Source organism: Lytechinus pictus, chromosome 4, assembly GCF_037042905.1.
Source record: "Lytechinus pictus isolate F3 Inbred chromosome 4, Lp3.0, whole genome shotgun sequence".
Classification (NCBI taxonomy): Eukaryota; Metazoa; Echinodermata; class Echinoidea; order Temnopleuroida; family Toxopneustidae; genus Lytechinus; species Lytechinus pictus.
Genome location: NC_087248.1, coordinates 7361210 through 7375311, shown reverse-complemented (window position 1 = coordinate 7375311; position 14102 = coordinate 7361210). Strand labels below are relative to the sequence as shown.

At 34.4% G+C, this 14102-nt stretch overlaps 1 protein-coding gene across 1 annotated transcript in view; it reads right to left on the bottom strand.

Annotated features, from left to right (window-relative positions):
* The window catches only part of LOC129259094 (aminopeptidase N-like), a 35796-nt gene extending 24847 nt beyond the window's left edge, over positions 1–10949 (bottom strand). The window contains exon 1 of the mRNA XM_064098292.1: positions 10628–10949. The gene's annotated coding sequence lies outside the window, so the exon portion shown is untranslated. The remainder of the gene's footprint in view (positions 1–10627) is intronic.
* Positions 10950–14102: the final 3153 nt, after the last annotated feature.

Sequence of the window (14102 nt, the reverse complement as noted above, 5' to 3'; positions counted from 1 at the left end):
GCTTCCCATGAAATACAGTGGTTTACCATCATAATGCAGCAGTGTCTATGTATCACAGATCCAGATTTTGGTATCTAAAAGAAAATTATGTTTTTATTACTTGTTTCCTTTTAACAATTAGGACAGAGCAGGTATATTAGCTTGGGGTACTTTATCAGTCTCCATTATATGCAGCTGTTTGAAGTCCCATCTAGATAAGCCATATCTATTGAGATACATGTATTTGAAGGGCAATCATTTACAGAAAGATACCAAACAAGGAAGACTCCCATACAGTTCAAAGGTTCAAGGGATTGAGGATTTCCAGATACTGAATTCTGTATAAAAAAAAATTGGTTCTGATATAAAAGGTTATTATGTGTCATTGGGAGGGTTTATTGACTTTTTTTTATCTTTGTATCCATCCAGCAGTTATTTCAACCCAAGCTATAGTTTAAACAGAATTTACCACAAAAATTTCCATAACCCTGTTTTATTGAATAATTTGATTTATTTTGGACTACTGAAAGATAGATGTTATATATATTTTATGTTGTATGTACTCTACTTTATGTAAGATTCTTAAACAGTTCCTTTAAATATTTTTCAAGGAGACATGAACTGATTCCTTTTTCAAATTGGTAATTCAAATCAATATTTCATTAGAAATTTCATCATCAAGCAAAATCAAATCTATTCCTGTATACCTGGGCCGGACCCCATTTCATAAAAAGTTGATATAAAAGCAACTCTTGCTAGAGCCAATCAAAATGCAGAATTTTCACTGATATTCCAGCAAGACAAATTACTTTCTTGATTATATTCTTTCAAAATACAGTCAGAATTAATAAATAAGTTTAAACCGATAAGATTTCATCCTGACTACTTCCACAAAATACACTTTGTATCAATATAACACTCATGCTCTTGCAGGAAGTATGTAGGTACATGTATCATGCAAATACACTACACTTGACTTTTGTTGAACTAGTTATTAAAGGAGAATGAAATCCTTGAAACTAGATGAATCCATATCAAAGAGAAAAATCAAAGAAACATATTGTAAAAAATTTGAGGAAGATTGAATGAATAATAAGAAAGTTATGAGCATTTGAATATTGAGATCACTAGTGCCATGTAGATCCTCCCATCGGTAATGCGACCAAGATCTGTGATATCACACACGTACAACTCCCTCATTACTTTAGTACTTATTTCACTTATATTCTCACTTTTATAGAGTCTATCACAAGGTTAGGTGTTTTCTTTATGAGATGACAAGTACAGAGGTTTCACAACATTATATCATTGATGAATCGTTTGTCATATGATTAGAATGAGCAAAAAGAGATGTTTTGGGGTATATTTTCAGTGTCCGAATGGGAGAGTTGTACGTGTGTGACATCACAGATCTTGGTCGCATTGCCAATCGGAGGATCTCCATAGCATTAGTGATCTCGACATTCAAATGCTCATAACTCTTTTATTGCTAGTCCTATTTTACTCAAAGTTTTGTTGATCTTATTCTTTGATTTTTCTGCTTTCACAAAAGCTAACTTGCTCCAAGAGTTTCATTCTCCTTTAACTGTACACTCTGATTATCAACATTGTGCAAAGAATTTGATATATTATCTGTGGTACTTTTTGCAGATATCTTGCTCCTCATTCCTATTTCCCCATTTGAAATATATTGATAACCGGATCAGGGGCCCGTTTCATAAAGAACTTGCAACTGCTGTAACTTTGTCATTATGGCAACTACCATAGAAACCTTGATTCTGATTGGCTGCTGAGCCCTGTTACCATGGTAGTTGCCATAATGGCAAAGTTGCAACAGTTCCAAGTCCTTTATGAAACAGGCCCCAGAAAAGGTTTTAGCAGCACTGTGGTGCTGGTTTTGTAAAAAAGCAAGCACAGAACTTTTTTATTCATGTTAATAATTGGAGGTATTTGAATGGTAGTATCAATTGTCAATGGTTTAAAAGTAGTGTTTTAATGATACAGTTTGGAGAATTGTATCTTAATGATATTAATTGGTACATGAATGACATCGTTTTGGGCATTTGAAATTTTGAATTAATAATATTGGAGATGATGATAAAAATGTATTTGAATGAGAATTCAAATGTTGAAATAATTTTCTCTGAGTATTTAATAATAATAATAATATAGGTATATTTACACAGGGAAGCCACTTAAGTTCTGAAAACTGTTCTCCCAGCGGGCCCTGTATTTAAATGTAGTTAAATGGTGATATTTCAATCATATTAAAATGACATGTGATTGGTGGTATAAATGATGCTTGAATAACGGAATCATTAGTGCAAATAAAGGTATGAGAGTATGTTTTCGTGGTTATAAATGATGGTATCAGTGGTACTTGAATTATATTGTTCATTTGAATGCTATTATTGCAATTATACCAGGATATGATGATGAGTTGACTAATGGCATTGATCATGGTGGTATATGAATGAATGCTGGTATTTGAATGATCTTCATGATGGTAATCATGGTATTCAAATTTACACACAACCCTAAACATAATCAGAAGTAATATTTTCAAAAAGAACGAAAACAAAATTCATCACAACCTGAGCCAATATTAAACTTATCAATACCTTTCATTCAGTGGTTAACAATGTTGAGTAACAGCAATCACTAAAATCCTAAATTGACAATGCAATTCAATTCAATCCTACAAACTGCTAATTTTTGACAAATGGCAAATTTTGCACTTGTAAACTTCTATCAATATCTTTAAGTGAGAAAACAGGGTAAGCAATAAAAGAAAAATGTAGCTAATTTGAACAATAAAAGGAGATCAAATACATGTGGGCAACAGAAAAGGTTTAAAACCTGTTTGGTCTAAGGCAAGGCTCGACATTAGCGGTGGCCCGGTGGCCCGGGGCCACCAAAAATTCACCTCGGGCAACCATTATTGATAAAATGTTAAGTTTTGGTGGCCCGAATCGGGCAACCAATAATTTTCAAAGTAGCGCAATTTTTCTCCCAATTTTGCACGCATTTATCAACTTTCTACAGCTCAAATTGCAAGCCAGTTCGTCATGCGCCTTTTTTGTTGATCTACACACAAATACACACACACACAGTTTGCATATTAGGCCTACAGCTATAGCATACAGTAGCTATTATCCAGCCAGCCGCGCCGGCCGGCTGGCGTGAGCTTTGCATGAAGCCACTGCATACAGCTGTGCTCTAGATCTAGCTCAGCCTATTCAGACTCAGGGAGCTGCGATAAAAAATGTTGCTGCTGAGAAATCTTCCACAGAACTTTGAAAATCTAAGTCAAAGTCACCTTTTACACCAATGAAATGAAATTCTACAGTCTATATTACGAAAATCTGGTGTACCCTGATTATTTGCAAGTATTAAGAAGAGGAATTATGACCTCTCTTTTGACTCAAAAAGACCGATTTCCACATGAATTAATGCACATAAAAACACATAGGCAAGTACATCACAGTCCCACGTGTGCATTTGTATGTATGTTGATACTTGGTTTCTTTCGAAGCTGTGTATTTTCTAGCCTTAAACAAACAGTTTCTTTCTTTCTTGTTTATAATTATAAATGACTTCTTAAACCACTCTTGAGAAAGTAAATACTTTGGGAAGGCATTTCATTGATATGAAATGTGATTTTTTTTCCCAACATTTTGGCAAATATAGGGAAGGACTTTTCTCACACTTTTTTTCCAATATAGTTTTTGCCGTTTTTTTTTTTTTTTTTTTTTGACAGCACTTGGTTAAAGGAGAATGAAACCCTTGAAACCAGCTGAATCCATATCAAAGAGAAAAATCAAAGAAACATATTGTTGAAAGTTTGAGGAAGATTGAATGAATAATAAGAAAGTTATGAGCATTTGAATATTGAGATCACTAGTGCCATGTAGATCCTCCCATCGGCAATGCGACCAAGATCTGTGATATCAAATACGTACAACTCCCTCATTACTTTAGTACTTATTTCACTTATATTCTCACTTTTATAGAGTCTATCACAAGGTGAGGTGTTCTCTTTATGAGATGACAAGTACAGAGGTTTCACAACATTATATCATTGATGAATCGTTTGTCATATGATTAGAATGAGCAAAAAGAGATGTTTTGGTGTATATTTTCAGTGTCCAAATGGGAGAGTTGTACGTGTGTGACATCATAGATCTTGGTCGCATTGCCAATGGGAGGATCTCCATAGCATTAGTGATCTCGACATTCAAATGCCCATAACTTTTTTATTGCTAGTCCTATTTTACTCAAAGTTTTGTTGATCTTATTCTTTGATTTTTCTGCTTTCACAAAAGCTAACTTGCTCCAAGCGTTTCATTCTCCTTTAAACCATTTATACCCCTTCCCATTGAATATGCCTGATTAAAAAATATGTTTCTACTGAAAATAAAATAATACAAACTAAAGGATATAAAAATAGAAATGTGCCATTCCCAAAAGGTAAGTGAAAATTATATGCTTGGCTTTTAATTATATTCCAGTCAGAATAGACTGTTGCCACAGCTGTTAAAAATATATGTAATGGCTTCTCAATTTTCCCCCTTTCCCCATTTTTATATTAACTTTGTTTTATTAATTTTTCTTTAATTTTCTCTTCTTTTTTCTCTCTAATTTTTTTCTTTTCTTTTTTTCCCTGTTCTTTGTTTTTTTTCTTTCTTCATTTTCTTTCTTTTGTTTTATTTCACTAATTCCTTTTATTATTTTTGTTTTCTTTTTGTTATATACTTTTTGAAAATAATTTTCGTTTGTTTCTCCCTTTTATGCATTGTTCTAATTTTGCAGCATATTTTTCTGTGATTTTCTCCTTCTATATGCTGCAAAAGAGAAAACAGAAATAAACTGGATTTGGGGCATGCATAATCTAGGTTTTAGGATTCAAAGAGGAAGGAAGGAAAAACAATTGTTTTGTACATCTATCTGAGTTTGCTATGCACTATTTATTTACTTTACCATTATCTCTATACAGAGATTTAAAAAAAAAGTCCACACAACCTGCGAACAATACAATTCATTTTTTTACTTTCAATCATTTCATTTTTACAACGATAGAAACAATTATCAATTAGCAAAGTAAAATAACAGCAAACAAGGTTTACATACAAGATGTATAAAGTGAAAGGAACTTAGTGGTAGTGGCTGCAGAATCAATATTTCAGAAGTTTGTTTTATTAATTTTTAATGTTTTTCTTTATATTTTTCGGGCCACCAAACTTTAATATCGGGCCACCAAAAAAAATTATTTGATGGTTTTAGTGGCCCGAACGGGCCACCACCAAAAAAAGTTAATGTGGAGCCTTGTCTAAGGTTAAAAAAAAATTGAAAATATGTGCCTCCTGCATCGGAAATATTTTTTTGCCACATCAATACTTTTATTTTGATTTTTAATACAAATTTTCATATCAGTTGTTGCATCCTTCTGCCATGTCTGACAAGAAAAGCCTTCACAAGGGTCTTAGTTTACCACCTTCATCAAAGTAAGAAATTTATAAAATAAATTAAAGGTTCTGCCGTTGTTTACAAAGTGACAAAAGGCAATTTTCCTCTATTTATATGCTTCATCGTGTGATTGCAACTAATTGTAGAATGACTTAAAAATGACATGCACATTCATGAAGTGCACGACTGCAAGATTATCTTAAATACAGATACATACACAAGTCATTAAGTCATGCAGTCATATAGATGCCATATTAATTTCTTTCTGATAAGAAATTATTGCTTGTTTTGTGGGCAACATTGGCACTCCCCAATGCAAAGTCTGAGTATGTGAGAATGATACTGTAGACAGATATAGACTATAGAAAACCGAAAGGATGACGTCAGTCACGTCACAAGAAATCTTTTTGCACGTAAGTATTTTCGATAACGTATCTTTTCGGAGCATAATGTAAAACATCCACAACTCAAATCAAATGGGAATCAGTCTGTGGGGGTCCAAGATGCAGCTATACAGTGCGTATCAAAAAAAGTTTACACTTAGAACAAATCATGTAAAATTATACATTTGTAATATCCTGAAGGTTTTTCCACATTTTAACATTGGTACAGATCCATTTAAGCAAATAACTATATAACTGTCGAAAAATATTTCCACTTGAATGAGCACCTCTAACTTTTGAAAAGCTAGTGAAAAATGATTTGCGCAGAACTTTGAAATAGTTATGCGAATAAAAGTAGACCTTAATCATGAAGAACATGTAGAATTTAGCTAGTAAAATTGATTTGAAGATACCTTTTACCTTTTTAACTTGTTTCCTTGCCGAAAACACTTTGAAGAGTGCATTGCGCCCCACGCCACTCCCCCATACACCGAGGCCATCGCGACGATATTTGCTTTACACTGAGCTGTGATTTATGAGGCTTTAATAGGCTTGATTTTCATTTTGATAATCATTGTCAAGCTTGGAAAAAGTGTGGAGAAACAAGTATTGAATGAAATATGAAATGTAAACCCCCTTTAAATGATAAAAACTTAGTGAAAAAAATGCTGGAGATGTCTGATATAAACATTTGTTCAGATTCAGTTATGTCCTCAGATACAGCTGGCACAAAAAGGGTAAAGGTTGTGCTTACTAATTGTTGAAATTTCAATTTGGATGGCAAAATTGTTACAAAATGCTTGAATGTATCCGTTTTATTTCAACTGACTAAAAGTGCAAGGGAAATGTATGAGAAATGTTTCGCAGGGTAAGTTTGATTTTGCCCTTTCCCCTTGACACAGCGTGAAAACAAGCATTTCTGCGCAAACAGATTTCTGCGAGCTTTACAAAAATGGATAGTGCTCACTCAAGTGTAACATTTTGTCAAAACTTTTACTTTCATTGGATAGATGAGACCCAAACTCAAGATTTTATGTGAAAAAAATACCCACATGTTGTATATTTTTTAATTCCCAGGGCTTTTTCAAAGTGTAAACTTTTTTTGATACGCACTGTATATTAAACCTACATAAACTAAGCCCCAATGAATACAGGGCTAGTGTGAATTGGCCTGATTCCAAACAGTTATGAACAAAGTCAATTTCCACTCATTTCAATGGGGCCTATTCATTTGGTTATACCTTGGGCTACACTGTACATAGGCTGCGTTTATGCAACCTCAAGCCAGAATCATGATTTGAATCATGATTTGAATCATGATTCAAAACACAAACATGAATCACAATATCACAGAATCAGCGTTTAGACGACCTTCATTCCAATGCTGTTTCTCCTCAGATTCGGGCCAATCCAGTGCGCATCACTAGTGCGCAGTTTGACAGAGGAAGTTTTTCGCACGTGTTTCGGCTCTCGAAAAATCTTTTGCTTCCAGAATTCAGTCTATACCTCATTTTGTTTACTTCTATCATATAGGGTCCATATGCTTCTATTCATCTTGTTTAAAGTTTATCCAAAATGGTGTTCGGAAGTGAATTTCAGCGTAGATCCAATTTAATATTGATACTGTATACTCAACACAACTGAGATCATTGTCCAATTAATTAATTTACTAGAACTTGAAGTTGAAGACATGACCAAAAAATGAAAAGTAGTGGACGATGCGATGACCTACACAGAACTTGAACATGACAAGAAATGCATGCGTAGTACATAATCATGTACATACAATGAGCATATAGAGCGCCTTGAGCTTGGCAAGAGTCAAACCGAAAGTAGCCTGACACAACAGTGAGGTCATAGAATCATGATTGTAATCACGATGTCGTTTATTTGAACATTTTCGTACGTGATTCTGCAGAAACGTCTTTCCAAACGCCCCTTTTTTCGTGTTTCATGTTTGTGATTCTAATCATGATTATATTCAATTTCGACTAAACGCAATCGTGATTCTGCAGAATCATGATTTGAATCATGATTCAGATCATGATTCTAGGGTAAAAAAGTGGCGGATAAACGCACCCATAGACTTACTAGGTGGCAGTTTTTTCACCAAACTCTAGCGAGATATGGTCCTGAATGGTAATGCTAAAATGCACAAAAATAAAATTGATGTCACACTTCAATACTCTACAGTATCCAATAGATAATCATTGAATATAGTATTACTCATAGGTACATGTATTTGAAATTATTTAATTATAATCATCAATATCATCATCTTCTTTTCTTTTTCTTTTCTTTTCTTTATTGCGCCATGAGCATCTTTTTATGATGGATACCAGCGCATTACAAATGTTCATATTATTATTATTATTTTTAGGCAGGGCTTGACACTAATTTGTGGTAAAGCTGGTTTTAAAGACAAGAAATTGAATAAAACATCTTTCAGAGTAAATAAAGAATAAGGACATACTGATAGTGTACTGCATTGCATGATTGTAAAAATTTGGAGGTCTCAAAAGTCTCCAATGATGCAATTTCACCGACTATTCCATCAAACAATTAAAATATTTCCAGTTCTGTATCGTAAAAAAAATAACTGAAAAAAATACTTCTGTCTGTCCCAATAAAACTGCACGTTTTGCACTTTGGATATTAATAATGAATCATACGCCACTCTAGGCAGTAATTTATTAACTAGTAGAAATATCACTTTTATAAACTAATAACAGCAATTAGTCTTCCTATTTTCCAGCAAGATTTGCTATTGACAGAATTCACCTGGGTGTATCTATCTTTGTAGGAATTTCATTAAAGGGCAATTCCAGCTCAACAACAAGCTGATTTAAAGGCCAACAGCAAAATATCAAACAAACAAACAGACAGATTGATAATTTCATCTAAATCATATGTAGAATAAGAAAGATAGATGTTTTGCTTATTTTCAATATCAGTGGTATGCAAACCAATGAGTTGATGATGTCACAAAGTGACAGAAACCCATTTTATATTTTGTTTTTTATCTCTTGAAATATGAACAATTCTAACTTTTCTCCAACATGTATAATGTAAAACATTTGGTTTCAAATACTGTTGGGAACCAACCCCAATATTCAACTGGTTGTGATAAAAACAGAAAATAAGAACATATACATGAAGATTTGACAAATAATCAAGGTACCAAAAATTGAAAAGAATGTGATCAAACAAAACATGGTCAAGGAGCAGATTCCTTGTTTGTTATCATAACCCAACTTTCAATTTTAATTTAAATTAAAATGAAAACTTTGCCATTTTTGTGGATGTAAAAAGTTTGAACTAAAAACATATTCCTTTTAAAATTGTTTTTGCTTTTACAAATTTAAAAATGTACTCATCTTTTTTACTTAACTACTCAACATTCTGTTTAAAGATGGACGCAAGCTTGAAGAATGCCTCCTGCTATGAATTTTACTGTTTTGTGACCCTAGGCCTATTTAATTTTGCGTATTTTCCATTCATCTATTTTCTAAACATTTTGTTCCTGTATCGCCATGGTTTGGCTTTATCTTCAGTCACTTTTCTCCGTAAAGTTTATTTACCATTCATTCTGTCCCTTTTCCTACTCATTTTTTTCATCTCTTCCCTTCTGCTATTTATAGTTTTACCTCCATATAATTATATCCCTCATATTTTGCTTCCGATCATTACTCACGTTTTTCCACTTCAGATAAATCCCATCTAGTTTCTTTATTGCTCTCCCATTGAACTCATCCATCTTATATTTTGTTTGTATGAAATTATGTCTCTTGTGACATTAATTATTGAATGCAGAATTCCCAAATAGAGATCTATAATGATTTTCAATTTTTAAACCAGGGGCCTGTTGCATAAACTTTTTCCATAGTTTTTCTATGGCAAAAATAAGTCTGGCAAGTTTTATGCAACAGGGCCCTGATGGAATAAAATAATGACATATTATTTCATGGCATTTGTATATATGAAGAGCTGATCCATTTGCCATGACAACTTAAAGACACAGATAATACAAAAATTGTATTCTTTGAATCTTTGCTGCTTGGATTTTCTGAGAAGAAAATTATGAAAAAAATATAATCACGATGATCAGCGAATTGGCATTGCCTGTTGTGTAGTGTGGATCTTTAATATGATGATGATGAAATGATCACAAATCTAATTTTGTGACTAATGTTAGACCCTAGCCCTAGGCCTAGGCAAGAGTTAGATATGGTTAAGGTACGGCTGAGAAGTTCTAGCATTAAACTTTAACTAACAAACAAGAAAAGACCAACAAAAAAGGCAACAATGATGAATGAGCACTGACTAATCATGGTCATGGACATGGCCCCCTGGCATATGCCTTGGGAAATTAATGTAAAATTATATCTAAGGAAATCTAACTTTATATATAGGCCCCTAGGTCTAATTCTCCACCATCTTCTTGGAGGAAACTTTATAATTAATTAGGGGAGTAACTAATTACATGAGTTAATAGTGAGTAAGTCTATTGACCTGTTGAGCCTGAAGCAATGATGTGCAAGCAGAGTTAATGACGATGCGGCTAGGAAAAGAGTATAGCCGAGCCGAGGTTGCTGCGCCGGGGAAAGCTGGGCGACAAACGAAATGGTGAGCTCGATGGGTCGCATACCCATAGTCAGAAAGGAGAAATCATCAATCATAATTCTTTGAAATTCCTGTTCATGGAATTCAAACAATGTTTAAGCGTCTATATACCATCACAATATACTTCGAATAACAAACAAGAAAAGACAAATTACATTTTAAAAAGTTAGACTTACGTTTGTCCCGGGCGCTAAACTAAAAGTAAAGGTTAAACTAAGTTAGACCCGCGTAGGCTGCACAATGTTTTGTTACAAAATTGCCTTCCCAAAAATTATCACGTGATGATAATAAGGGGCGTACTATACCGTACGGTATATGCTCCTGGACCACGCCCACGTCCCACAAAAGTAAAGTTGAACTTTCGTCTCAAACCACGCTCAAACGTAGACTTTTCTATGAAAGCTTAAAACTGTTTTGCAATTGTTCGTCTGGCGCAAATATCTTCGGATGATCTAGCCTGCTGTCGACCCAATCTACCAACTGCCAGCTCTTCATTGTGATTTTAATTGCATTTTCAAACGAATCGATGCGTTGTCGAGAGTGTCTCCCAATGAGCTCATGAACCACGCCCCCCCCCCAAAAAAAAAAAAAAAGTAAGCTAAAGGCGCATGTGGTGGAATTTTTAGGACGGTGGATGTTTGGGTCGACATAAAAAAAAGGTAAAAGATTAAAGATCCATAAAAGGTAACATATTAGACCGGATACCAAACTACATGCACAATATTGTTCACTCATTCATCGAATATATCTTCTTTGGAGTGTATTTCGATCATTTCAGATGGGGTTTAGTTTAGTTTAATCAAATTAGTTTAGTATTGCTATGGGTTGGCCTAGATGTTAATTTTAGGTTGGTTTAGCTTTGTTTACTAAGCGATTTGGTTTTTATTATGATTATGGTCGATCTCCCCCCCCCAAAAAAAAAAAAAAAAAAAAAAAAACAAGCCCGAAAAGAATAAAAAAAGAGAAATAAATGGAGAAATTGAAGAAAGGTATGCCTATTTGCTTCGTGGGGTTTCTTATTATCTTTCTTTTCTGAAAGGAATCAAAACCTAAACGAGAAGCTTTATTTATTCCTCTCTAATATCATATGTGAACTTTGCTCTCGCGCTCCACTCGGAAAATGATGGTATTGCCTTTCCCCTTGTTTCCCCACATTTTGTCGACCCCGTTTTCACCCCTCGACCATAGGAGAGTGTATTTTACTGTTAGCAAGTATAAGTATACATCCGGGTATGGATTAAGAGTAGAATTAGGAAAAAGTATGATTTTGTTTTTTTTTTTATTTTGTTTTTCTTTCAAAATGATCACACAAGTTTTCTGCGCTTCTGACCAGAGCGCGGGGTAAACAGCTGTAATATCCTCCGCCTTTTCCTCATATTAGGCATGCATGTAAGGCTACATAACTATACTCCCGCGCTCTTCAGCTCATTACTTGACAACCACATTAAAATGGGCAAGCATGCAGGTTACTCATTTGAAAAGAGGCATAAGATTCGTGCCGTATAGTGTCTGCACACGGTGTATGTATTCTCCACTCACTGGGAAGCATTCCCGCCTACAGACACCACACCCCCTCCCCCGACTTTTCAAATGAAAATAGTCAAATACCATTCATGATTTATTACGGGGCCGCGAAAAGGTTTTGAAAGTGGGAGGGGGGCCTATAGAAAGTGAGGGGGAGGGGCTGACTGACTATGCAAATAATCACAATCCGATGGGCATTTTTAATTGTATGAGCCTACACGTTTTATATATAGTAGACATTAAGGGTCTGAAGCCCCCCCCCCCCCCCCGCCTGGTTACGTGGCCAATGTATTAATTATAATTTTGTTTTGAAAAAAAAAATGTCATCACCACGCATATAGGAAGTAAAGAGTGGAGACCTCCAACCCTACTGATTACAGCTTATTTTAATTGTCAAGAGCGTTCGACAAAGCCCCTGATCAAAACCCAGTCGACGCCCCCTTGTTTGCAACATTTGTAAAACTTTATACTGTACCAAAGACTCGGCCCTTTGTGGCTCATTACGGAGATGTTCTCTTTGTTTTTTCTTTTCTGATATTCCTTACAATCCTCATTTCCATTCAATTTGTGACAGATGGGAATGAAATCATGATAATGCATTTTATACATACTGAGGGCGCGCATCCTCTTTTAAAGAAGATTAACATTAATTCTTAATTCAATCAGCTGTAACTTCGATGACTTTGTGAGCTTTCAAACTGCCATCAACTTCCGAAAAGTCCTACTTGAGATCTCTAAAAAAAAAAAAGTAAAGTAGAAAATATTTCCTTGCTTGTAACCGTAAGACGACATTTATACATTGCCAGTCATTGATCAAGTACAGTAGTATTAACGAATGACAAAATATTCAGAAGTTCACAGCTCCCCCCCCCCCCCCATAAATAAGGTAATCAATCTAAGATAAGCATGTTGGATTTTCCCCAAAATGCTAGAAATTCTATTTTTCTAATTTTGGTTCATAAGTTTTTCCAGTCACTGTATGTCTTTGTGTAGGCATGTACTGAAATAAACATTATATAGTTTAAAAGCATCACATACCGTCATTACCCCCCCCCCCTCCTCATCCTCCTCCCCTTCCCCATCTCCTATCGTATCACTGCTCTATTATGGTGTATAGATGTAACATCATATTCATTTAAATCAAAACATAATTGCCATGAGAAATAGCTCGAAAAGTAAAATGTAGATCCTTATTTTGATGTCACAATTAAGGTAGTTCGATTCTTTTTTATGTTTGAACCCTTTTGGATATGTCGGTTATTTTTGTGTCCAAAAATGTTTTTAGAATCCCTAATTGTTTCTTTATTCATGATCTAATGCAGTTTCTTCCAATTTTTCTAAGCTCCAAATTTTGTTTAATGATTCATCAAAATCGGATGTAAAAGAAGAAAATTATGACATTTTAAAGTTTCGCTTATTTTCACAAGTTACATGCACATCCTGGTCGGTATGTAAATGAGGAGACTGATGATGTCATCCACTCACTATTTCTTTTGTATTTTACTATAATTATGAAATATGAAATATTCTCATTTTCTCTTCATTGTGATGTGAATTAAACAACGATTAATTCCTCCCTGAACACGTGGAATTAGCATTGTTTAATACTATATGGTTCAGTCAAGTTGGTCCTTGTTGTCAAATCTGTAAAAATGAAATATTGTATAATTCAAACAATAAAAACAAAAGAAATAGAGAGTGATGGACATCTCATTGCATGTCACTGAGTTGTGCATATCAATGTTTTGTCTAAATTAAGCGAAAGTTTAAAATGTCACAACTTTCTTATTTTACATCCGATTTTGATGAAATTTTCAGCATTATACTAGTTTGATTTTTCTCTATTTATTCAAATCAAATTTTTTTTGGGGTGGACTTGACCTTTAAGAGGCGATAAGACCAAAAAGTTAGAAGACGAATTGGCACAGTGTCACTTAAACTCAAAATAATGAAGCAGTGATATATGGACTGAGAAGAGTTTGGGCCCAAAATGCTATATGCTTCGGTCAGAGCCTGAGGGACGCGGAACCACATGGGTTGAATCAGACACCCCCCCCCCCTCTTTTTTAACCGGGCCTTTAAAAAAAAATGTGCATAAAACGTTAAAAAAAATTAATGTGGCATTGT